We start from the raw sequence: 25,189 nt of genomic DNA, 5'->3' as shown, positions 1-25,189 counted from the left end.
TATCCGGGGGGGAGGGGGGTGCTGAAGGCTAAAGGCCTGGACAGGAATACTCCAGGCAAGGCTGGCAGGTAATTTTATGACTTTCCTCTAAGCTTTGGGGAGCCTGCAGACATCATAAAACAATGGCACTATAAAACATAAATCCAGTATGGCCTAGTTGTTCTATGGCAAAAACAGTCAAAAACTTCTGATGATGAATAATTTTAAAGGCTTAAAACCAGAGTATCAACACAGTGCTAAATTTTATTTCTTTCTTCCATCTTAACTGGATTCGCTTTAGCCAAAAAACAAAAACAAAAACCTCTGAACACCAGGAGACAATGGAAATCAAATGGTCTTACCAAGTGTGGTTGGAGACTTCTATTTAATAGAACCAAGGACGCCCAAAGAATAAGTTTAAATCTAATCTTGCAAATAACTTTAATAGCAAGTGGACAAGATAGTGAGGGCAAAGATCATAGAATTGAAAAGTTAGGAGTTTTCAGCACAAAATCACAGACTTCTTAATGCTACATAAGGCACTTTCTGACAGACTGTTTTTGAAATAGATTACTCTGACAGTTATTATGGTTGTTTCCAACCAGGAATAAATTAAGTTAAATATTTATCTAGCAATACAAATAAAAACTTTTTGTGAAGCAATGCTTACTTAATACGAAATAAGACATACACTAAACAGAAATTTGGAAGTATCATTTTAAATTGAAGGCTTTTTTTTATTGTTTTTAAAAAGAGTATTTAAATTTTTTGTATACCCTAATGAGATTATATTCCAGGTATTAAAAAACTGCAGGAGTCATCCAGGACAGACACTTCATTTTAAATAAACTAAGGCTCAGATGCATCATCTAAGCCACAGACCAAGTTAATAACAGAATACACCTCTACACTTCTTTTTTTTTTTTTAATAATTTTTATTTTTATTTATTTATTTGAGACAGAGAGAGAGAGAGTGGGGAGGAGGGTCAGAGAGAGAGGAGAAGGAGACTCTCCGCTGGTCAGGGAGCCCAATATGGGGCTCGATCCCAGGACCCTGAGATCATGACCTGAGCTGAAGGCAGGTGCTTAACTGACTGAGCCACCCAGGTGCCCCACCTCCACACTTCTGACAAGAGCATCCTGACTCCCACACTGGTATTTTTTTTCCACCATCCTATATTGCATCCTATCCACGTGCTAATATAAGTAGGATTTATATTGTGAATATTGTTACAAAGCAATATTATGTATTATTTATAAATTACATGGTATATTAGAGTATTTTACAATACTGAATAATATCTGAAATTAGGACAACTAATATCAAATACACTAGGAAGTACTACCCTTACATAGCATAGATTTGAAAGAAATATATGGTCATGTGTTTTACAAATTATAATACATTCTTTTTTTTTTTTTCAAAGATTTTATTTATTTATTTGACAGAGAGATCACAAGCAGGCAGAGAGGCAGGCAGAGAGAGGAGGAAGCAGGCTCCCTGCTGAGCAGAGAGCCCCATGCGGGGCTCGATCCCAGGACTCTGAGATCATGACCTGAGCCGAAGGCAGCGGCTTAACCCACTGAGCCACCCAGGCGCCCCACAAATTATAATACATTCTAAGGGATAAATTTTATCACAAAATCCACAGATTATTTGAATGTTATCTGCATGTATTATCTTTCCAAAAAGTAAAATCCCTGAAGTTAATTTTTGAAAATCATGACATTTCTTTATTAATCAACAGCTGAAAACCTCTTGTGTACTATATTATGTTCTGTGTGAATATGTAAATTAAATTTTAAATTAATCTGAAAAACAAATATTTCCAAATACCATGAGTCAACAAATTTGTGAAACACAGATGCCATCTGTTATGCAGAATATTAAACATGCATTCATTTTTTAAAATTACTTTGCTGCTAACAAACTGCATGTCTACAGAAAAGTATGTATCTTAGTCTGACTCCTGAACTCCAGTTTTCATAAAAGTTTCAGGGATAAAAATCACTACGAAAAGCTCTTAGAGACTTACATTAGTCTAGAAGAAGTAAACCTTTCCTAAATAGAGCTCCAGGGAGAAAATTCAGTATAATTATTCTTATTGACTTTTGAAATTAGTTTGCTGCCCTTATTGGGCTTACAATCCAGCTAAATTAGCATTATTTAGATAAGGCAGATTGAAAGCAAAATATATTAATGAAATTCAGTAAAGCAAGGATTCTTTAAATTTGCATTGTTAAATTCAATTTTCAACCAAAATTCTGAGATAAAATTTTGTAAAGAGAATTAAAAACCTTGAAAAGACTAGAAAACTCTAAAAAAAAAAAAAGTAAACTTGTCAGTAAATGTTTGCATGACAGCTGCTCTAAAAATATCTTAACTGAAACAGAAAAGTGAATTTGAATGAAACAATAAGGGGAACATACAGACACACAGCAATGTTTTCATCTGATTCAAACAGAACGCCCTATCCCAAAAGATAACAGTCCTTGCTTTTGAAGAAAAAATGTATTTTTAAAGACTTTTCAGAATTGAAAGTTATATATGCTATAAAATTTGAGGGAGACTAGTCACATAAACTTGGTAGAAATTTTGTCTAGTTTGGAAACACTATCAAAATTTTTAATATGACCATCTGATTCAAGTTAGCAGTTCTACTTATAGTGATATACATAAATATATGAAAGAAAATATTTGGAGGATTATTTAAAAGTCAGGTGTACACAAAACTTATGAAAATGTTACTTTTGTGGTGAAAATTTTGAATGACCTAAAGATCTTATAACATAAGACTATTATAATTATGACACATCCATTCATACAGTATAATATTAAAAATTTATATTGTACAAAAACACATCATGACATGGAACTATTTCATAGCAGATTGTACAATGAAAAATCAAGTTTTAAAACACTTACAGAACATGGCCGCATATTATACACATACACACACAGTCTAAAAGAATATATACAAATATTTCAACAAATGCATGTCAAGGTTATACTATTAAAGATGATCTTTTTCATTTCTTTTTCCATTTCTTTATGGTGGTTAAACACACATTACATGAAGTTTACTATCTGTTAAGTATACAGTTTTCAGTGTACAGTTCAGTTGTAATTATATTTATATTGGTGTATAACCATCACCACTATCCATCTCCAGAGATCTTTTCATTTTGCAAAACCGAAACTTTGTACCCATTAAACAATAAATCCCCATTACTCCATCCCTACAGGCCCTGGCAACCATCACTCTATTTTTCTTTTATTTTTCTTAACTTTCCCTTGCCCAATTTTTCAAAAGAAAAGGGGCAAAAACAATGCAGTGAAGAATAATGCTGCATAAATCATGAGCTCTGAGATATAAGACTGGCCAGTAAGCAGCAGTGCACAGACTTATTTTCATATTAAAAATATTAACATTCAGGATAAAAGGAGAAGATGATCTCACCTTGAAATACTGAGATATTATTAATGGTCATTTAATGTTTTCTAATATTTTACCATTACAATGAAATCTGTAATGAACATTTTTGTACATTAATGTTTGCTTTCATTTGAGCTTATCTTCTTAGAAACTACTCTAGAATGTGGAATATCCAGATCAAAGACTAGAGAGATGATTTTAATGGCACAGTTGTTGATATAAATAAGCTTTATTAGTTGAAAAAAAAGCTCATCTCCCTAAAAACTGATTGTACCACATATATTTCATTAGAAATTTGATAGAAAGATTTCTTAAAAGTCTATTTCAAGGAACACCTGGATGGCTTAGTCAGTTAGGCATCTGACTCTCAGTGTCAGTTGAGGTATTGATCTCAGGGCAGTGAGTTCAAGCTCAGTGTTGGGTTTCACACTGGCCCTGGAGACTTCTATAAATTTATAAATAAATAAACAAATAAATCTATCTATCTAAATCGAAAGTAAACTGGGTTCTCCTATGATGTCATAACTAAAGTGGATATCCTATGCATCCTTTAAAATATCTAGCTTTCAAAATATTTCCCAAATGCAAAAATATTAAATATAAAGCATAAATGTAAAATTTGAGTCAGAGGATTTATTTTGAAGAATATGATCCCCCACATTTTCTTCTTCTCAATGTCATTTTTAGAATACCAGGCATTCCTATAAAGAACATAGTGTTTTAACTGCTTCTTAGTGATGTTTACAGTTTCATCAAGAAAGAGACAATTGCCCATCTTTATATATCTTTCTATATTGCCCAACTTTATATATATGCCTATATATAGGCAGTTCCAATGATTTCATTTTAATCAGTTTCCTTATTTTTACAGCAGAAGAGCATACTGCTTATCATTACCTGGAAATACACAAAATACAAAGTAAGAAGCAGAGACAATTTTCTAATAAAAATAGGATAGTCTTTAAAAATTTACTCATTATCTGCTGATTTAAATATAGTAAGAATCTACTCATTCGAAAACTTCTGATTTCATCAGGTCTGAGATTGCAGTGTGATTAGTCAACATACTCGATTTACATTAAGTGCTCTATACATTTTCTCACCTGTTATAACTTCTTAAACAGAATATTTTCCCCCTAAGTGTTCAAGATATAAATTGAATAATAGGCCTAAAGATACTCATGTAAATCACACCACCTCTGGGGCGCCTGGGTGGCTCAGTGGGTTAAAGCCTCTGCCTTTAGCTCAGGTCATGGTCTCAGGGTTCTGGGGTCGAGCCCCGCATCAGGCTCTTTGCCCAGCAGGGAGCCTGCTTCCTTTCCTGCCTCTCTGCCTACTTGTGATCTCTGTCTGTCAAATAAATAAATAAAAACTTATTTGTGGAGCATAACAAATAACTTGGAAGACATAGGGAGATGGAGAGAAGGGAGTTGAAGGAAATTGGAAGGGGAGGTGAACCATGAGAGACTATGGACTCTGAAAAACAATCTGAGGGTTTTGAAGGGGCGGGCGGTGGGAGGTTGGGGGAGTCAGGTGGTGGGTATTACTGAGGGCACGTATTGCATGGAGCACTGGGTGTGGTGCAAAAACAATGAATTCTGTTACAATGAAAAGAAATTTTAAAAAGTCTTTAAAAAAAATCACATTACATCTAACACATTTAATTTTTTAAAAATCTAAATGACTTCAGTATTTTTATTATTTCTATATGGATAGATTGCAGTTATTTCTGAATAGTTCTGACAATACTTTCTGGAAATTATTAGATCTTTGCTTCAGATATTGCATGTAACTAAAATATTTCTTGCAGATAAATTTTAAGAAATAAAGAGTTGCATTTTGAAATATATTTTAATACTTTTAAGCAAAGCTATAATCAAATATTTTAAAGAAATGGTTACCATTTCATTATTTTTCAAAATATTATACATATAATTCTGTGTAAAATATGAAATAAAAATCTGAAGATACTAACCAATTACACAAAAAACTTATTAAAAGAAAAATATTTTAATTTTGCTATCACACAAATAGTTATACGTATTCTAGAATTTATTCTTAGTATATAACAAAAGTAAAAATTAAAGGCAGGAAAGGTAAATTTTATCCCCACTTCATTGATACAGAAGACTAAAGAGAAGGGCTAATTAAAGCTGTCCAAGTGCACAAACAAAATGAAAATAAATCACATGGCACCTGTAAAATCATACTTATTCTCATATCCTGCTATTTTTTTCTTAAAAAAGGAAGTTATGGAGAAACAAAAGGATAAAAGGATTTAACATGCTAGATATGTACTAAGAATGCAATTTGGAAGGCAAATAACCACAGAAACTGATTCATTTGAAGTATACGTATGTTAACATGACCAAGGATTCTACAAAACAATTTTTCAAAAATAGGACTACAAATATTAGAATGAGATTTAAAAAAGGGGGGGGGGGATGGCTAAGGTAAAGAAAGCACTGGTGGTCCAAAATAATACCATCAGAGAAAATAAACTAGACATGTTAGAAAACAGATCTCGTTGAAATTCAAATTAATTGAAAGACTGAAAGTAAGCATTGTGAATGTGCAGAAAAAGTGAAGATAGAAATTAGAGAGGTAAGAAATACAGAAGGCAATGAAATGTGATTAGTAGAGACAATTAGTGTCCCTGAAGAAGAAAATCTTACAATAAAGGAAATTTTATAAGAATGAAAAATCTAATACAGGACAATTGCATGTAATTTAAGGAAAAATTGAATCTGCAGATTGAAAGGGTCCTACTCCACCCAGAAATATTAATACAGAGTATGATCAAAGTATTTCTTGGTTAAGCTATTTAACCTTAAATATAAAAGGAGAATATTTCAGGTAACAAGAGAGAAAAAACAAATCATCTAAAACAAAGGATGTGACCAGACTGGCTTCAGACTTCTCAGTAAAACTCAATGACAGACTGCAATAAAACAAAGTCAACATTTTAAGGGAAAAAAAAAACATGAAACAAGAATACTATAACCAGTCAAGTTATTGTTCAACATAAAAACAAAAGGCAATTCAGTCTTTCCTATAAAAACCTACCTGACCACAAATACCAACAAAACAGAGATTAATTAGTAAGTTACAAAATGAATCTTCATGTAAGAAACTATGAAAAAATTAAAATGTTGGTAACAAAACCTATGATGTGAGGAGAAGCGTAAAAGAGAATATGTGCTAATTACTTCTTAATGATTTTCATAATCTTTTAATTAGCACAATATTTTTGGTTTTAGTAACTGTTGTGGGAAAAGGAAATTCTCTGAACTCTAGCAATCTCTGCAATTCCCCTTTATTTTCTCTAAATTAATTAAAATACTTTAATTTTAAAATATTACCCATAGTATAATTTCATTCTAAAAGAGTTATTTCTACCTATTTAGTCATCTTTCTCTTTAGCTACCCATCATCCATTATTAGATCTGCATGTATGCCTAAAAGGTCTTGATAATGTTTGCCAATCATTAATGCTGGTTACTTACAGATGGATGATGAGATTTCCTGTATTTTATTTTTTAATTGCATGTTTCCATATTCCTTGCATTATTTAAAATACATTTAATAATATTTTCAAAACTGAAAACAATTCTTTATGTCATAACTATAACTAACATAACCAGTAAATATTAAAATAGTAACACACATTGATATGTATGTTCCTATCTGTGTTCACACAAAATAAAAATGGGCATGACTGACTGGAGAGATTTCCAAGAAACTGACTGTCTTAGAGAATGGAATAGGAAAAAGAAAAAAAAAATTTAGCAGCCTTTTTTTTAGAGTGGTTTTATGTTCACAAAGACTATCTGTTCTCTTCTAGATTGCCTTTACCCCCTTGTCAAATCAGTTGACAATATTTGTGTGGGTCTATTTCCAGGCTCTCTATTCCTTCTGTAGAAGAGGAAGGTTTTTAAGTTTCCACTTTATATACTTCTGTATGTTACTTTTCTAAATAAAATAATCTTCTTTCACTGGAAGGAATTTCACCTAATTTTTTAAAGTATTTATCCTTGGGTGATAGAAGTACAGATATTTTTTTCTATGTGCTTGTCTGTTTTTTTTAATGTACTAGGTATATATTATTTGGTCATCAGAATAATAATTAAAAACTTCATAATGACTATCTTTTAAGGAAGCAAAAGATTTTTTAAAAAAAGGAAAATGAAAGATCCTTTTTGAAAAATTTTAAAAGATTTTCTTTATTTATTTGAGAAACTTCACATGCCCACATGTAGAATTGGTGTTGTGGGTGGGCAAAGCCCGATGATGTGGGACTCATTCCCAGGACCCCGGGATCACGACCTGAGCTGAAGGCAGATGCTTAGCCAACTGAGTCATCCAGGTACCCCAAAAATGAAAAGATTTTTTAAAAGATTTCATTTATTTATTTGACAGAGATCACAAGTAGGCAGAGAGGCAGGCAGAGAGAGAGGGAAGCAGGCTCCCTGCTGAGCAGAGAGCCAAATGCAGGGTTTGATCCCAGGACCCTGAGATCACGACCTGACCTGAAGGCAGAGGCTTAACCCACTGAGCCACCCAGGCACCCCAAAATGAAAGATCTTTAAAGGAGAATAAGTAGTCTAAATTATCTCCACTTGTATAAAAAGCCCTAGCAGTGTTAGAAAGGTGAGTATGAGCAGTCAAGAGTAAAAGCAAGATGAAGATGGGAGTCCATGAAAGGGTGGCAGCTGGGCAAGCTCTCTCAGAGCTCAAATAGGGTGAAAGTTATGTCCATGATGGAGGTCACCTAACATGGATCCACATGGAAGACTGCCCAGTATACAGTATCAGAGTTCTGACAGGGTAAGAAGAGCTCAATACAGGAGTATGGCCTGAGGGAAAGCCTGAACAGGCTAAGACATGCATCTCCATCATGAGGGATGCCTGACTCAGTGACAGAGCAACAGAAGGGTAAAGAGGGCATCTGTGATCCCATGGGGTGGGGTGACCCAGCGCAGAGTAAGAACACAAGTAGAAGAAGGGGTTACTCACATGAGGAAGTTGTTCAATCTGGCATGTAGTGGCAGAACTTGAGCCTAATAGTGAACATTTTACATGTGGACTGACACAGAATGTCAGAACCCAAGCAGGTGTGTGAGGTCACCATGTGGGAAGGTGCCTGGATGAGCAGACTGAAGGAGGAGGACCTCTGTGGGGTAAAGGTATGTAACACATGATACAGAATCTGGAGTCTTTAGAGAGCTAAGTAGGGCATCTACATGGAGAGTTGCCAGGCATGAGTTTCAGAGCCTGAGCCGTTGGTGGAGGGTAACAACATAGGGAAAGATAAGTATGAGAAGCCTGGCTTGGGAAATTGGAGCCTGAATGTGGTGTGGAGGGCTGGATACCAAAGATAAAGCAAAGTAATAAGGAAGTTACATGGAGGGCAGTCTGATATTGGGAGTGTAAGGATTGGGGAGAAGATAGGGCCCATAACCACAGATGGATGAAAAGAATAACCACATAAGAGGAAGGTATCCCAACCTGAAATGACAGAACCCAATTTGGGAAAGAAAGGCATCTACTGATGTACATTTAAATGCCCTAGGTGGGCAGGTCTTCCCTATGTGGATTGGTGGGTGGTTCTAATCAAACTGTTTAAGTCAATGAGGTAGGGAGGGTGGCCATATAGGGAGTAACCAGACAATGGGTGTCAGGCAATGTGGGTGAGGTGCACAATCACTTGGAGGCAAATTGTGAGAGGCACACTGCAGAAATAAAACTTGAGTTTCACTAGCAGGAAGAAAACAACTGGACATAATATAGGAGGCCAATGAGAAGGTGCAAAACTGAGCTGCTGTGGGGCAATCAGAGAAGAGGAGGGATCTGGAAGCCAGGAAGGGAGGAAAGAACGACAGCTCCAGGAACTGTGAATGAAATGCCATGTGCTATTTGATATCCCCCTGTCCCTTACTCTATTATTCAGAAATTATTATTCAATAAATAATCCAAAATTCTCAGTGGTTTACAAAAGCAAATATTCATTTCTTCCTCCTGAGTCTACAGATGTTGAGTGTGGCCAAGCTGAGCCTGGCTGGGTTCCTAGGGTCAGCTGGGCTTACATTCACATATGTCATAGCTGTGACTCATAATGGGATGCAGTCTAAAGATGACATGCTACCCGAGGATGCTCTTTAGATGGCAAATGGCATGTGTATAAGACAACTGGCCTTTGCAAGTTATCTGGCTAAACCAAATCAGTGGGATAGGGAAGTAAACTCTACCAAACAGGGAACAGGATAGCAGAAATGAATATTGGCTAAACAAATAATCCCACCACACAAACCTTCAGTAAAACTGGAAACATAATGCTTACTAATTTGGTGAATCAAAAAAATACACTGAGTTTTGCAATAATATCTGTATAGAACTGAAAGTACAAGGCTAATTGAATCAGAACAACAAAAACCTGGATTATACATTCATTTCTCCCACATAAAGAGGAAAGAAAATGAGCTCACATTTTGTTAATCAACACCTGTTTATTAGATTCTGTTCTACGTAATTTAATTTAAATGTCTCTTTTTTTTCACACCAGTCAAGAGGTTAAGTTCAACTATTCTCATTTTTAGTGGGGGTTATAAACATAGAAAGGTTAAGATTCTTTCTCATATTCCAGTAATTCATGTGTTGAAATTTTATTTATTTTTTTAAAGATTTTATTTATTTATTTGACACAGAGAGAGAAATCACAAGTAGGCAGAGAGGGAGGCAGAGATAGAGGGGGAAGCAAGCTCCCTGCTGAGCAGAGAGCCCGATGTGGGGCTCCATCCCAGGACCCTGGGATCATGACCTGAGCCGAAGGCAGAGGCTTTAACCCACTGAGCCACCCAGGCGCCCCACATGTGTTAAAATTTTAATTCAGGAAAAACATATCATTAAGGAAATTAGAAGGACCAAGTCTTCTAGTTCTGTTTCCTTAAATTCTATATTTGTTTATTGGCATTCATTAATCACAGGGCTGAACTAACAGCCAAAGAAAGTTGTTCACATCTTTCCTATGATCCAGCTTTCACAAGTGCATAAAAATCATGCTACAAACCCTCCAGTCACAAACTCCAACATCTGTGTTCCACTTGTTGGCTAATAGGTGATGTCACCACCTAAGAACTTCCAGTTACTATAGTAATAAAAACTCTGGCATAGGCTTTTCCCTCATTCCTGTCTGCTTGCTGACCAACTCTGGTATTCTCCCAGGATGTGACTTGCCCCCTTCTCAGGGGAAATGTAATAAAAATCTTTCAGTGGTATTAACTTCTCCATGTTGGCATGCATTCACTTCTATAAATTAAAAATCCCTGGGTTCACTTTAACATATTAAGAGGCATTAAGACCCCTATAAGTCTTTTTTGTGCTCTCTTTCTAGGATGCCTAAGAGGTCCCCATGGTTTACATTCTCTCATGGTGCAATGAATAACAAACCCAACTTGTTCATCTACAAATGTGTTCCTGGTGGTCTTCAGCTGGAGGGCATTGATACTGCCAAAAGATAAAGAATCAAGGCTGGAAGGGATAAGTGTTTCATCAAGGTCACACAATTAGTCTGTAACAGAAAGTGATTAGAATCTAGCCTTCCCGACACCCATCAATATATATTTTATTATATCTTGTGGATTAGGATTGAAATCTACCACAGTTCTCAAAAATATACACTTATTTAAAATTAGACCTCATGTTTTAACTCTTTCAAACCGAAATTTACTTTCCCTGGAACAATCAGTCTCCTCCAGGAACCTTGCTCTGCAACTTAACTCAGCATCTCACCTTTGTGGTCAAATGCTGCAATCTGTCATTAACAATAACTGCACTCTAATCTCATCTGAACTCCCAACTCCCACATGTCTGGCGTACTTTGTCTACTCACAAAACACCAAAAATCCTTCCAAACAATCCCCACCTGCCTTTCATAAATCTTACTATTTTTTCACGGACCTTTACCCATACCCTACACATACCATCACCTCCCTACTTTCTTGGTTAAAGTCTATGGTCAATTCTTAATATTTTACCCCCCTTCTCCTTTTCTTACTTGGTTAAACCACAGCCTTATTTAAAATTACCCACTTGAGACACAATGTGACTAAAGAAAATGACACACTGTCTGTTCTCACTTTCAGTTCACAGAAGACACTTCAAGTAAGTTCTTAATATTGAACAGCAATGATAAAGTAGTTCTTTGGTCCATTCCCACTCTCATTCTCCTTAACCATTTCATGTTTTCCTTCTCTCAAAACCTCCTCAAACTCGCCTGCAGCTGGTGTCCTTGTTTTCTGATTCATTGAGAAAAAAGACACAATAAAATTCCACAGGCTACCAGCACATCTACCCACTTATTTATACCTTGCCAAAAATGTTTTGCTTTCTTTCCAGTTATTGTAGATGAAATTTTCATCTTTTTAGCAAAGGCTTAGCCTCTCCTCTTGGCAATAAAGCCCATTCTCTCCAGCTAATTCATAGCATGGATCCAGCAATCCCCTCGACCTCAACTCACGATCATCAATTTCTTTTTCTGCTGCATAATGGAAATTAGCATAAATCCATACTAATGTTTTCTCATCAGAACAGCATTGTGACATACTCCCTCCAGTAACAACCACCTTATATCTTTTATTTGCTTTACAGTAACATTTTTTTGAATTATTGCCTATGATATCTGCCTCCAGTTTCTTCCTCTTCATTCTCAATGCAATTGCCCTCATCCTTTTGCACTTGACTAACATCATTCTCACTATTCTCCAGCAAGATCTACATTTTGTGAAATCCAATAATCATTTATCAATCTTAGTATTAATATAGCAATATTTGTAACAAGTGATCATTTCATGATCCCTGAAACACTTTCCTTCACTAGTGCTCCAAGACGCTGCAACTGTCCTACTGATCTGGTTACACCTTCTCAGTCAACTTTGCTAGTTCCACATCATTTCCAGTGTTAAAGTGTTCCAGATCACTCCATTTACACTTTCACTTTTCTTTTTCAAAATTGGAGTCATTTTTGAATCCTAGCATAGTACACATTCAAAGTAAAAGCAAATCCTGGCAGTACTAACTTTTAAAAAAAATACCTAGACTATTGTGCCTAGAATTTTTTTAATCTATATTCATTTCTGGGTGATTTCATTCAAAATTTACATATTACCTATATATTACTGAATTCCAAATAAAGAGTTTCAGACTGGTCCCCTCTTCTGACCCCCAAGGTGAATCAGGAATCTAGCAGCCTATTTGATACTTACCTTTGATTGTCTACATGCATCTCACCTTCAGCATGTCCAAATCGACCTCCTGACACTCAAACACAGACTGGCTCTCTACACTGCCTTCTTGATCTTAGTACAGATTAGCCCATTCTTATACACAGTTCAAAACACTCATGTTCTTTAATTCTTTCTCAAAGGCCTATAATAGTTAATGTTCATTTTACTACTTCCAACTGTATCCAAAATTTGATCATTGCTATGAGCTTATTCCAGGCCACTATTCTCTCCAATCTACATTATTTTATTATAATATCTTACATTATATTTTGAGTAGTCTTTCTGATTCTTCCTTTCACCTGAAACCTTAGATATATGAAAGGGTCATTTCCTCCTAAAGTTTGTGAGCTGCCTCACTTATACCATAATCTCTTTCAGCATTATATAATGTTATTTTGGGTTCTTATTTCTTATCTAAATTACAACTATATCCCTTCAATTCTCTCCATGGCTCCAATATAATTATCCTCTAATCCATTCCACCACATTACTGCCAGCATAACCTTTGTAAACCAATAATCACTTTATTGCTTAAAACTATCCAATGGATTTCTACTTCTTACAAATTAGATCCTTAGCACCTCAGAGTCCCAAGTAGAGATTCCCAGCACTGTCCATGATGAAGTTTCAGACTTGTATCAGACCAAATCTTTTGCCAAAAACAACTATAAAAGCTGATCAGTATAACTGAGTGACCATCTTCAGACACTGCAGCACAAGCAACTCAAGTAAGACTTGAGGTGCTAATATTACTGAAGGTAGGCAATTTCCGAAGAGTCCCATATTCAACCCAGCAGAAAAGGGAAGTGCAATTTAAGTATAAAGCAGAAGTCTCACTAGACAGAGAAGAAAGAAGTTGGACTTCAGCTCTACTAAAGGTGATAGAATTTGAAAAACAACATCTTGGTGATGAGAAAGCCATAGAAACCTGAATTCTCAAATTCTACATGCAATTTTCTCTTATGTATCAACTGACTCCTAAGCTCACATGTACAGGATGAGACATAAAGACAATACAGATCAGTGTGAACTGACAAAACACATCAGTGGAGAGGATAAATAGATGAGCAACAATTAAATAGGTGAACAACTTCACAACAACTTCACATGCTATTCTTTCTGACTGAAATATAATTCAACCTAATACTTAAGGGCTATAGGCTGTGTTCAAACCATACCAAAATGGATAAGTAAAGAACTAAAACTCTCATTAGAGCATGTAGAAGAACACTGCTCAGGAATAAGAGCAACACTTTAAGGATATGTGCTAATAGATCAGCCCTTACAAAGTCAAACATCAAAACCCAACAATAACAAAGTGATTGGTTGGTTATCCCTGTGTCTTCCAATAGAAAAAATAATTCTTCTAGGAAGAACATTACTTGTAACCTCATCCAGAATCTCTGTAATTGTTATATACACAACTTGTGAAACTCCATAAAAATTTTCACTACGAAGAGGAAGGGGGAATGGGAGGGTAGAGGGAAAGGGGAGAATGGGGAAGGGAAGAAGAGGCAACGGGAAAGGCAAGGGAAGGGAGAGAACTTAGTACCCCCCCCCCACCACACACACACCTAAAATAGAAACAGAATCTTGTTATTGACCAGATGAATGTTACTGTAGGTGGGGGGGAGGGACGCCACGGTAATGCTTTTTTATTTGTTTGGCTGGACAGTATACCTCACTGCCACCTCATAGGTTACCATTTGGGAGTACCAGCTGCCACACTTTCTGAAACCAAGGCATGGACCCGAATCCTGCTAATTTCGGAAACAAATACTAGGGTTTTAGAAGAGTATGCTCCAGGACTCAGGCTTCTGCCATTAAGTGAGGTAAGAAGTATATCAAAACAATGAAAACAAATTCATGAGGTACCTTAAGTTGTCCGCAGAACGAGGCTACATGGCCCTGGATCCCTGGATTGATGCAGATCCTATCTTGAAAAAAGTCGGCTTTTTCACGGGCGACAGTGTTTCCCGGCATGCTTCACTAATTGTTCCTGGAATGGGACGAACACACAGCTGTGCGTGGGATACTTCTGAAGTTGGGAGTGGGACACAGTGGGTGAAAAGTGTGGAGCACACGCCTGGTTTCCCACAGGCAATGAGCTACAGTGCGCATGCCCAAAACAAAGGTGTCCGCAATGCGCATGTGCAGTGGAATTTCGCCAGCTGCTTGACGGCAATTACCTCTGCGTTAGGAAAGGTGAGGCAGAAGAGCTTTAGGCTTGAGGCCTGCCGGAGTGGCCTAGCGCGGGAGTGCAGTAGGGAGCAACGAGAAGAAGGGAAAGAGGTCGGGAGCGTGTGGATTCATCCAAAGATGCTCAGTCCCCTCCCTAGGACGATGAAAATGGTCTTTTTTCCTGTAGAAGGAAAGGTGAGTGGTGCTGTGGCTCTTCCTCATGTCAGAGGGGAGGCCTTGCGGGCAGGGTTATGAATAGTGACAGCCCCGTATTCTGGGAACAGAACTCTGGGAACAGAACTCGGAAAATATGCGCCGGTGCCCTGTGGAGAACATGACGAAAGTGATGGACATAGTCTTTTGAAAGGGCTCCATCCTCTCAACAAAAAAGTCATAAAGAAGGTAATAGGGTCCAGGTGACCGGAAACTGATAAGGGATGGCTTCAGACAGGTGGGGACAGATTCTGAGAATGGTGTGTGTGTGCTTCTGCCTCCATTTCACTTCTGCCTGGAGCTGGACATGGTTTTCTGCCTCCCCTTTGAAGCCTGGTGTTCCTCCCTTCTAAGGCTCTTCAGCAACCAGCTGGACAGCCCTTTGTTACATTGTCCTCAGAGAAAATAAGAAAATAGAAACAAGTTATCCAACAATAATAAAACTCCATCAAGAAAATCAATTAGCTATAATTGTTATATGATAGTTTAGTCACATCTTTAATGTGGCCTCGCTGAAATTAGAATTTAGTTAGAATAAAAATAAAATTAACTACTTAATGCTTAAAAGAATGCTTAAAATGCATTCTTTTAAATTTGCCCAACAGCTTTAATATTGGAACATTACTGGGGAAAAACAGGCAATACAAGAACATATCTGTAATATTTCAACTTCAATGTCTGGGAAGGCTTTTTAATAAAATTCAAATGACATGCACACATGTACGCTCACAGCATAGCAAAGGACTAGAACACATTTCCTTTTATGCTATCTCAGACTAAGAATTAGTGTCATCTAGTGATCACAATTAGTGATACTTTTCCATCATCACTACAGTTCCATTATAGCCAGGGATAGGAAATCACTGTTTATAAAATCTTTACTCAATAGAAGTAAAATTTTAGTGAAATCTCTATATATAATCTTAGAAATATGTAGGTGTACTTGAAATAGCAAAACGTTCCTAAGAATCATTAAAAAGGAAAACAATAAGTGAAATATTTCACTGTGATTCCCCAGTGGAATCACTCATTCTCAAAATGTGATCTCTTCCCACACTAACCTTCAACTGACTTAAAGTCAATGAGACTATCAACCAAATTTTTATTTTAATGAAATTACTTAAAGTGACCATCGGGAATAACATAGTTGTAATGATAGAACATTTTAGGGGAAAAAACTGATAGAATTTCCCTTATGAATAATAAGATATTTCCTAGAATTTCATTAATTAAAATACAGTCTAATTGCGATAAGAACCACAAATATTAATGAAATAGAATAAAAAAGTTACTCTAGCGGGCTTTAATGTTACCTGGTTATTATCATGGTTCTGTGTTCCTTTCATACTCCCAGCCTTGTGGGTCACTATTCCATATCTCCTCTATGGTTCAACAATTCATCCACCTGTCTCCTAGTCAACTGATAACTTGCTTTCTATTTCATTGAAAGAAAAAAACAAAAGGCAAACAAACAAACAAACAAAAAAGGCAACTAGAAAAGAATTTGCATGAGTTCTCAAGATCACATTTGTACATTTGGATGAACCTTGCTTCTCTCCTATTACTGTGAAATGTTCTACCTCCCATATAGTTCAGCCCTTCCTCTTAGAAAACAGATCTCACCACTTGCCTTTTTAAGGATATTGTTCAATTAATTCATTATTCCTTGTAGCCCTTTCATTATTACATTTTCCTCTTTATTGAATTTGTGCTGTCATTTATCATATACTTAAAAATGTGTTTAACTCCACTTCTCTCTTCAGTTACTGCCCACATCAGCTTTCCCTTAATTCAAAACTCATTGGAAAAGTTATATAGAATGACTGCCCTCTGTCCTCTCACATTTCTTCAGCAGTTCTATCAGTCTTTTATTGCCTGCACTTCAGCAAACACCATTCTTTACCCCTTCCATACACCATTATTTAGACTTTTAGGCAAAGTCTAAAGATGAACTTTTTTAGCCAGCTTACCCTCTTGTACTCAGAATAGCTACAATGTATTTAATACAAACACTGTCCTGGAAGTATAATAATCCTTTTTTTAAAGATTTTATTTATTTATTTATTTATTTTAGAGAGAGAGTGTGAGAAGGAGAGGAGAGCAGAGGAAGAGGGAGAGGGACAAGCAGACTGTGCATTGAGCATGGAGCCCAACATGCACAGCTTGATCCCAAGAATCGAGATCATGGCATGAGCCAAAACCAAGAGTCAACTGAGTCTCAACTGACTGAGCTCAACTGACTGAACCCCTCTGGAAATGTAACAATTCTAAAATGTATAGATGTATACTTAACTAATCGTAAGGCATTATAGGTTGTAAGATATTCCATTACTTAAAGTACTAATATGAAATTTTAAAACATTGGTAATTATAAGAAATCATCAATTATATGTTACATCTCAACACTAGAGATAGTAAAATGAAAAAAAATGTGCCTAGAATTATTACAGTATTATGTCTAATCCATAAACAACTATGTTAAGTAGGAGTAATTGTCTTTGCTGTATTTAACTTAACATTTTTGTTAAATAGCAGTAATAGTACTCAAATGCTGATGGTAATATTATTAGTTAATATTTATTGAACACTTATTTTAACAAATAGCTATTCAAAGCTGTTTTCATGGATTCTTTTTTTTTTAATTCATTTATTTGAGAGAGAGAGAGAGAGAGAGCATGAGAGAGCACAAGCAGTGGGAGGGGCAAAGAGAGAAGGAGAAAAAGACTCCCTGCTGAGCAGGGCACCAGACTCAGAGTTGGATCCCAGGACCCAGGGATCATGACCTGAGCCAAAGTCAGATGCCTAACCAACTGAGCCACCTAGGCACCCCAGAGCAGTTTTCACAGATTCTTATTTAGTCTTCAAACCTGGGTCCTTTGAGGTAGTTATTAGCATCATCTTCATTATACTGATAAGGAAACCAAAGTACTGAAAGGAGAAAGAATATCTTCTGATTGGTAGTTAAACTAGAATCTAAACCCAGCTGGGTGTTACTCACACATTGTTCTGTCGTCATAATGAATGCATTAGTTTGCTAGAGCTGCCATGAGAAAATACTACAAAATTACACAAAACAGATTGCCTCACACTTCTGGAGGCTAGATTCTGAGGTCAAAGAGTTGGCAGGGTGGGTTATTTCTGACGGCTGTGAAAAAGAATGTGTTCATGCCTCGTGTCTAGCTTCTGATGGTTTGTTGGCAATCTTTGGTGTTTGTTGACTTCTCCTTCCTTCTTCACACCAATCTCTACCTTTATGTACATGTTGTGTTCTCCCTCTATGTGTATATATTTGTCCATATTTCCCCTTTTTCTAAGGATAACAGTTATACTGTATTAGATGCTTATCCTACTCCAGCAAACTTCATTTTGATTTACTATATTTGCAAAGACCACCTTTCCAAATATGGTCATAGTCTAAAGTAAAAGGGTAAGGACTTCAACATACAAATTTTGAGGAGACATCAATTAGTGCTAAGAGATATTTAAATTTCATCAGATAAAAATAATTGTTATCTTAAGGTTTAAGAGTATATTGCTTTGATGACCTAAGAGTAAGACAGTGTTTGAGGTTTACAATCAATTGATTGTTTCTTTTAAGTTGTGAAGTAATGCACTAGAAGACCCTCAAAAGTCCCCTCCCTTCATGAGTTTTGTTTGTCTGCCAGTAGCCATCTAGCTGTGGTGATGCTCCTAGCAGAGAAAAACGCTGCTAACTGGACTTAGGCACAGTGATAATAAGACAGGTAGTAAGCCACCTGTGCTCCAGTGTAAAATGAACTTGATTTATTTCCTGGAATAAAAGTGAATTTATCCCATTTAAATATCACCAGTTGATGAAAACTTTGGAATAGGTACTCTTTATTTCCAGAATTTACTATCTAGTTTTATATAATACATTCACAGGCAGTACAGTGCCAGGAAGAAAAAATGTAAGGCTCTCCTGCTAAAACATGGTACAGACCAAAATTTTTGTGATAACAAAAGAAACATTTCCCTTCATTTTGCTACCTATAACCAAAATATATAAATATCTATTAACAATCATATACTAACAAATTAGACAACCTAGAAGAAATGGATAAACTCCTAGAAACATATGATCTTCCATGACTGAATCATGAAGAAATAGAAAATGTGAACAGAACAATTGCTAGTAATTAAATTAATTTATTAATTAATGTAAATTACTTAATATAAAATTAATTAAATCAGTAATCAAAAAACTCCCCAATAAACAAAAAGTCCAGGTCCAGATGGCTTCATAGGTGAATTCTACTGAACACTTAAATAGGAATTATTCCCAAAAAATTAAAGAGAAAGAGTACTGCCAAACTCATTTTATGAAGCCAACATTACCCTGATACCAAATCCAGACAAAGACACTATAAAAAAGGAAAATTACAGACTAATATCCTGATGAACATAAATCCAAAAGTCCCCAACAAAATTTTAGCGAATCAAATTCAACAGTACATTCAAAGGTTCATACACTGTGACCCAGTAGGATTCATTCCAGAGATGCAAGCATGATTTAATATCTTTAAATCATCAGAGTGATATACAATAACAAAATGAAAGATAGAAATTATACAGTCATCTCAATAGATGCAGAAAAACCATTTGACAAAATTTAGCATCCATGTATGATAAAAGCTCTCAACAAAATGGATACAGAGGGAATGCACCTCAACATAATAAAGGCCATATATGACAAACCCACAGCTAATATCATACTCAGTCCTGAAAACCTGAAAGCTTTTCTTCTAAGATCAAGAACGGAACAAGGATGCCCATTCTTGCTATTTTTATTTCACATAATATTGGAAGTGCTGCCCACAGCAATTACACAAGAAAAAGAAGTAAAAAGCATTCAAATTGGAAAGGAAAGTAAAACTGTCACTATTTGCAGATGACATGATGATATATATGGAAAACCCTAAAGACTCCACCAAAAAATGTTAGAACTAATAAATGAATTCTGTAAAATTGCAGGATACTAAATTAATATACAGAAATCTGTTGTATGTTTCTATATACTACTAACAAATTATCAGAAGGAGAAATTAAGAAAACAGTCCCATTTGTAATTGTATCAAAAAGAATAAAATAGGATTAAATTTAACCAAGGAGATGAAAGACCTGTACTCTGATATTATAAGACATTCTGATGAAAACAGTTGAAGATGATACAAGTAAACTGAAAGATATACTGTGCTCCTGGATTGGAAGAATTAATATTGTTAAAATGTCTGTACTATTAGCAATCTACAGATTCAGTGCAATCTCTATCAAAATACTAATGGTGTTTTTCACAAAACTGGAAGAAGTAATCCTAAAATTTATCTGGAACCACAAAACACCTTTAACTGTCAAAGAAGTCCTGAAAAAGAAGAACAAAGCTTAAAGAAGTCACACTGTCTGATTTCAAGCTGTACAACAAATCTGTAGGAATCAAAACAGTATGTTACTGGCACCCCCCCCCCAAAATGTAGATTAAGGAAACAGAATAGAGAGTCCAGAAGTAAAACCATGCTTATATGGTCAATCTACAGCAAAGAAGACAAGTACATATGATGGGACAGTCTCTTCAATAAATGGTGTTGGAAAATTGGACAGATACATGCAAAAGAATGAAACTAGGCGTTTTTTTTTTTTAACACCATATTAAAAGATAGGCTCAAAAAAGACTTAAATGTAAGACAAAATCATAACACTCCTAGAGGAAAAGACAGGCATTGACATTGACATTGGTCTTAGCAATACTTTCTTAGATGTCCCCTCAGGCAAGGACAAAAATAGCAAAATAAACAAATGAAACCGCATCAAACTGAAAAGTTTTTGCATAGTGAAGGAAATCATCAACAAAATGCAACCTAGTGAGTGGGATAAGATACTTGCAAAGGGTATATCTCATAATGGGTTGATATCCAAAACATATAAAGAACTTATACAACTCAACAACAACAACAAACAAACAAACAAACAAAAAAACCCAATTAAAAAATGAGTAGTGGACCTAAGTAGACATTTATCCAGAAAAGACATACAGATGGCTGACAAGCTTATGAAAAGATGTTCAACATCACTAACCATCAAGGAAATGAAAATGAAAACCTCAATGAGACGACTTCAAACCTGTCAGAATGGCTATTATCAAAAAGACAAGAAATAATGTGTTGACGAGGGTATGGAGAAAAGGGAAACCTTGTGTACTGTTGGTGGGAATGAAATTTGATATGTCCACTATGAAAAACAACATAGAGGTTCTTCAAAATGTCAAAAATAGAACTACTATATGATCCAGCAGTTTCACCTCTGAAGAGTTAAAAAAACGAAAACACTAATTTGAAAAATATAAGTACCCCTATGATACAGAAGCAATATAAGTGTCAACTGATGTATGAATGGATAAAGAAGATGTGGGGTGTGTATGTATTTGCATGTGTGTGTGTGTATGCATGTATGTATGTGTGTATACATGTATGTATGTGTGCATGCGTGTGTGTACACACGCATGCACACATATAACAATATTACTCAGCTATAATGAAGAATGCAATCTTGCCATTTGCAACAACATAAATGGACTTAATAGAATATTATCCTAAGTGAAAAAGTCAGAGAATCTGAAAACAATTCTAAAGAGAATCTAAAAAAATGGAAATAAGATTCATAGACACAGAACAAACTTGGTTGCCAGAGGGGAGGTTGGTTGAGGTATGAGTGAAATAAAGGGCATTAAGGGGTACATACTTCCAGTTATAAAATAAGTCAAGAGATGAAAAGTTAAGGACAGGGAGTATAGTCAATAATATTGTTATAACATTGTATGGTGACAGATAGTGGCTACACTTGTCATGGTGAGCATTGAGAAATGTATAGAATTGTTGAATCATTATGCTATACACCTGGAACTAATATAATGTTATATGTTGTACTTTAATTAAAAATTAAAAAATAATATTACAAATTAAGCCAGCATCACAAAGTACCAATTATTTTATGAGTTCAAATAGAGGTTCACCAAAAGTGGCACTTATCCACATGACACTGTTTTCACAGATTGGGATTTAAATGAAGGACAAAATCTCAGTTATGGATTCTAATTCTTTGGTAGTCATAATCATTCTTCCTGTTTCATATTATATGGAGATACTGACAAAGGTTACAAATTGTCCTTATCTTTAAGTAATGCCTAACCTCTCCTTGACCAATAAAATCCAATTTTAATAGGCCTCCAATCCCAACCAATAATTTCACAACTAATTTTTTTTATTTATGGTGTCTTAGAAGTTAGAAAGCATCAATACAGATTACATTTCCTATTTATGAGTTCCTATAAATTAGGAAGCCATTAGTTTCCCACAAGTTTATTTCTTGAATTTCTACTGCCAAGATACCAGTCCACAGTTTTTTCTACTTTCTATCACAAGTAAGCATAATAAACGACACTAATTTTTTAGCAGGTATACTGTTTCCCATCTTAATTTCTGTGTATGATATCTAATTATCTGTTCGGTTTGCTTTATCTAGTTTTCTACAACTGTGCTATTGAAGTGATTTGCCATTCTTTCTTTTCTTCCTGAGATGTTATCCCACATATGCATCCAGTAGAGACCAAGTATTTTGACTCAATATGTCTGTCTTCATTAAAGACAAATTCAGGTGGACCTAGTACTATTAATGATATTATTTAAGGTTTTGGCCTGTGTAGTTTATTCACCAAAAATGAAGTAGTCCCAGGGTGCTTGCTTAATGCTTGGAAATTGAGTGTATATTTTAGACTTGAAATACTGAGTTCCTCAGAATTAAGTAATATGGATAGTAGAGACCCCAAATATACTCGTTTGAGAATGCCAAAGACTTTTCCAAATCAGTGGGTGTTGTCATTTTTAGTAGTGGTGTTGAGACACAAAGGGTCACTCCAAAGCTGATATTTGTTTTACTTTATCAGTGTTCTTTACCTTTCCATCCACAAACACATGGTCTGTAGACATTAAGATACATGGAATTTTGAGCTTGGGCACTGTACAGGTACCATTGAATCCAGCAACTTTCTCAACTGATCATCACCTAGATGAATAGATACAGAGTGACCCCTGGTCTTCTGTGTGCGGTCAGAAGACAACAGCTCCTGCACAGCACCTTCTAAAGTCTGTTGTAATGGGTCAACCTATAAAATGAAAATCAAAATGCCATTAGAATTTTTCCAAGTGTTTTAGTATATACTATTAGTATCACCGAGACACATAATACAGATATTCCAGATTGAATGCTTCTTAAATTATCCAGAGTCAGAATAAACATCAGATTCACCCAAAGGAGATTGCAAAGACAGATGGCTTCACCTTTATAAATATTGTAAATATAGCTAATAGCTATTACTCCTTTTCCTCAGATTCTCACAATGTACCAAGGAAATGTTAAAATTTCCTTATTGCATTTTTTTTTTAATTTGACAGATCACAAGTAGGCAGAGAGGCAGGCAGAGAGAGACAGGAGGAGGAGGCAGGCTCACTGCTGAACAGAGAGCCCGATGCAGGGCTCGATCCCAGGACCCTGGAATCATGACCTGAGCCGAAGGCAGAGGCTTTAACCACTGAGCCACCCAGGCGCCCCTCCTTATTGCATTTTTTATTTATTTTTTTACCTTTCCTTGAAGTAATCACTTTTCATTCTTATATTTCTCATTTTTAACTTGGACTTTCCCCTTCTTCCAGTTTAGGATTGCCAGATTAAGCCAGAAGACTGCAGAAATACAAGGCTGACCAAAAATCTTTCCCCTCTCACTCATTTCTAAGCTAATGAAATAAGTATATGACTGTGGAATAAAAATACAGATAAATTAAGAGTAGGAATCTTTTCTTGACCCGCCATTTCATATTCTTCTTGTTTACCCTTTAGAAATACTGGTAATGCACTCTTGTTTGACTGGTTCTGTCTCCCTTTGAGACTGCAGTCATTTTCATTGAAGTGGTCATGTTTTATTTATCTTTGCAAACCAGAATTTAACTCTGTTTCAGTATTCATAAGTGATCGAATTAATGAATAAATAAATAAGGCTAGATTATGTAGAATGTAGATTCCACGTTCCTAGTGGAATGTAGGAAGTTTGCATAAAAGTGGACATAGGATTGATAAGATCTTAGGAAGCTACTTGTAAGATCAATTGTAATTTAGAGAGGAGGTGATAAGAAAATAAAGAATAAATGTTAGGGTTTATTCTCCTATGTTGAACACTTGCACAAAGGGTGTACCTTTTCTGTTTGCCATATCATATTTTATTTTATTTTTTTTTAAAGATTTTATTTATTTATTCAACAGAGAGAAATCACAAGTAGGCAGAGAGGCAGGCAGAGAGAGAGAGGAGGAAGCAGGCTCCCTGCTGAGCAGAAAGCCCGATGCGGGGCTCGAACCCAGGACCTGGGATCATGACCTGAGCCGAAGGCAGCGGCTTAACCCACTGAGCCACCCAGGCGCCCCGCCATATCATATTTTAAAGATTTCTTTTTTTAATCATTAAATAGCAGCTTACTGATTGCTCCTTAATGTTTCTGGTTTCTGAATGTGCAATTCTCCATCCAATGGTAAGAAAATTGTTTAGTGTTGGGGGTAATGGCTAAAAGGAAGACAAAAGGTACCATATTCTACCTTCAACTGCATCATTAACTCAACTTGTGAGTTGAACACATTATTTAATTCCTCCTGCCTCAGTCAGCTCAGCTGTAAAATTAGGTGGAAATCTGTAACTAATGGTCCATATGAGTGATTTGATTAAAGATGTCCAAGAAAATTAAATGAAATTGAATTTAAAGTACCTTCTGAGACTGAAATAAACTAATATTTTAGAAATTTTTTTAGGTCTCTATCATTACCAGAAAAGTATTCTATTTCTTTTTTAAGTTCCATGATATTTTAGTAGGATAAAGCCAACTTAAATAGGTTTTTGTTTTTGTTTTTTTTTTAAACAAAAAAAATTTTTTTTAAAGATTTTATTTATTTATTTGACAGAGAGAGATCACAAGCAGGCAGAGAGGCAGGCAGAGAGAGGGGAGGAAGCAGGCTCCCTGCTGAGCAGAGAGCCCGATGCGGGGCTGG

The 25,189-nt window shown here is 35.7% G+C and overlaps 1 long non-coding RNA gene across 1 annotated transcript in view; it reads left to right on the top strand.

Annotated features, from left to right (window-relative positions):
- Nucleotides 1-10,614: 10,614 nt before the first annotated feature.
- LOC125080902 (uncharacterized) overlaps nt 10,615-25,189 on the top strand; it is a 41,269-nt gene continuing 26,694 nt past the window's right edge. Inside the window, exons 1-2 of the long non-coding RNA XR_007121534.1 lie at nt 10,615-10,667; nt 14,373-14,529. This is a non-coding gene — a long non-coding RNA (uncharacterized LOC125080902). The remainder of the gene's footprint in view (nt 10,668-14,372; nt 14,530-25,189) is intronic.

This window comes from Lutra lutra, chromosome 11 (assembly GCF_902655055.1).
Source record: "Lutra lutra chromosome 11, mLutLut1.2, whole genome shotgun sequence".
In the NCBI taxonomy this organism is placed as follows: Eukaryota; Metazoa; Chordata; class Mammalia; order Carnivora; family Mustelidae; genus Lutra; species Lutra lutra.
The sequence above is the reverse complement of the archived record's forward strand: the minus strand, read 5'-3'. Positions and strand labels throughout refer to the sequence as shown.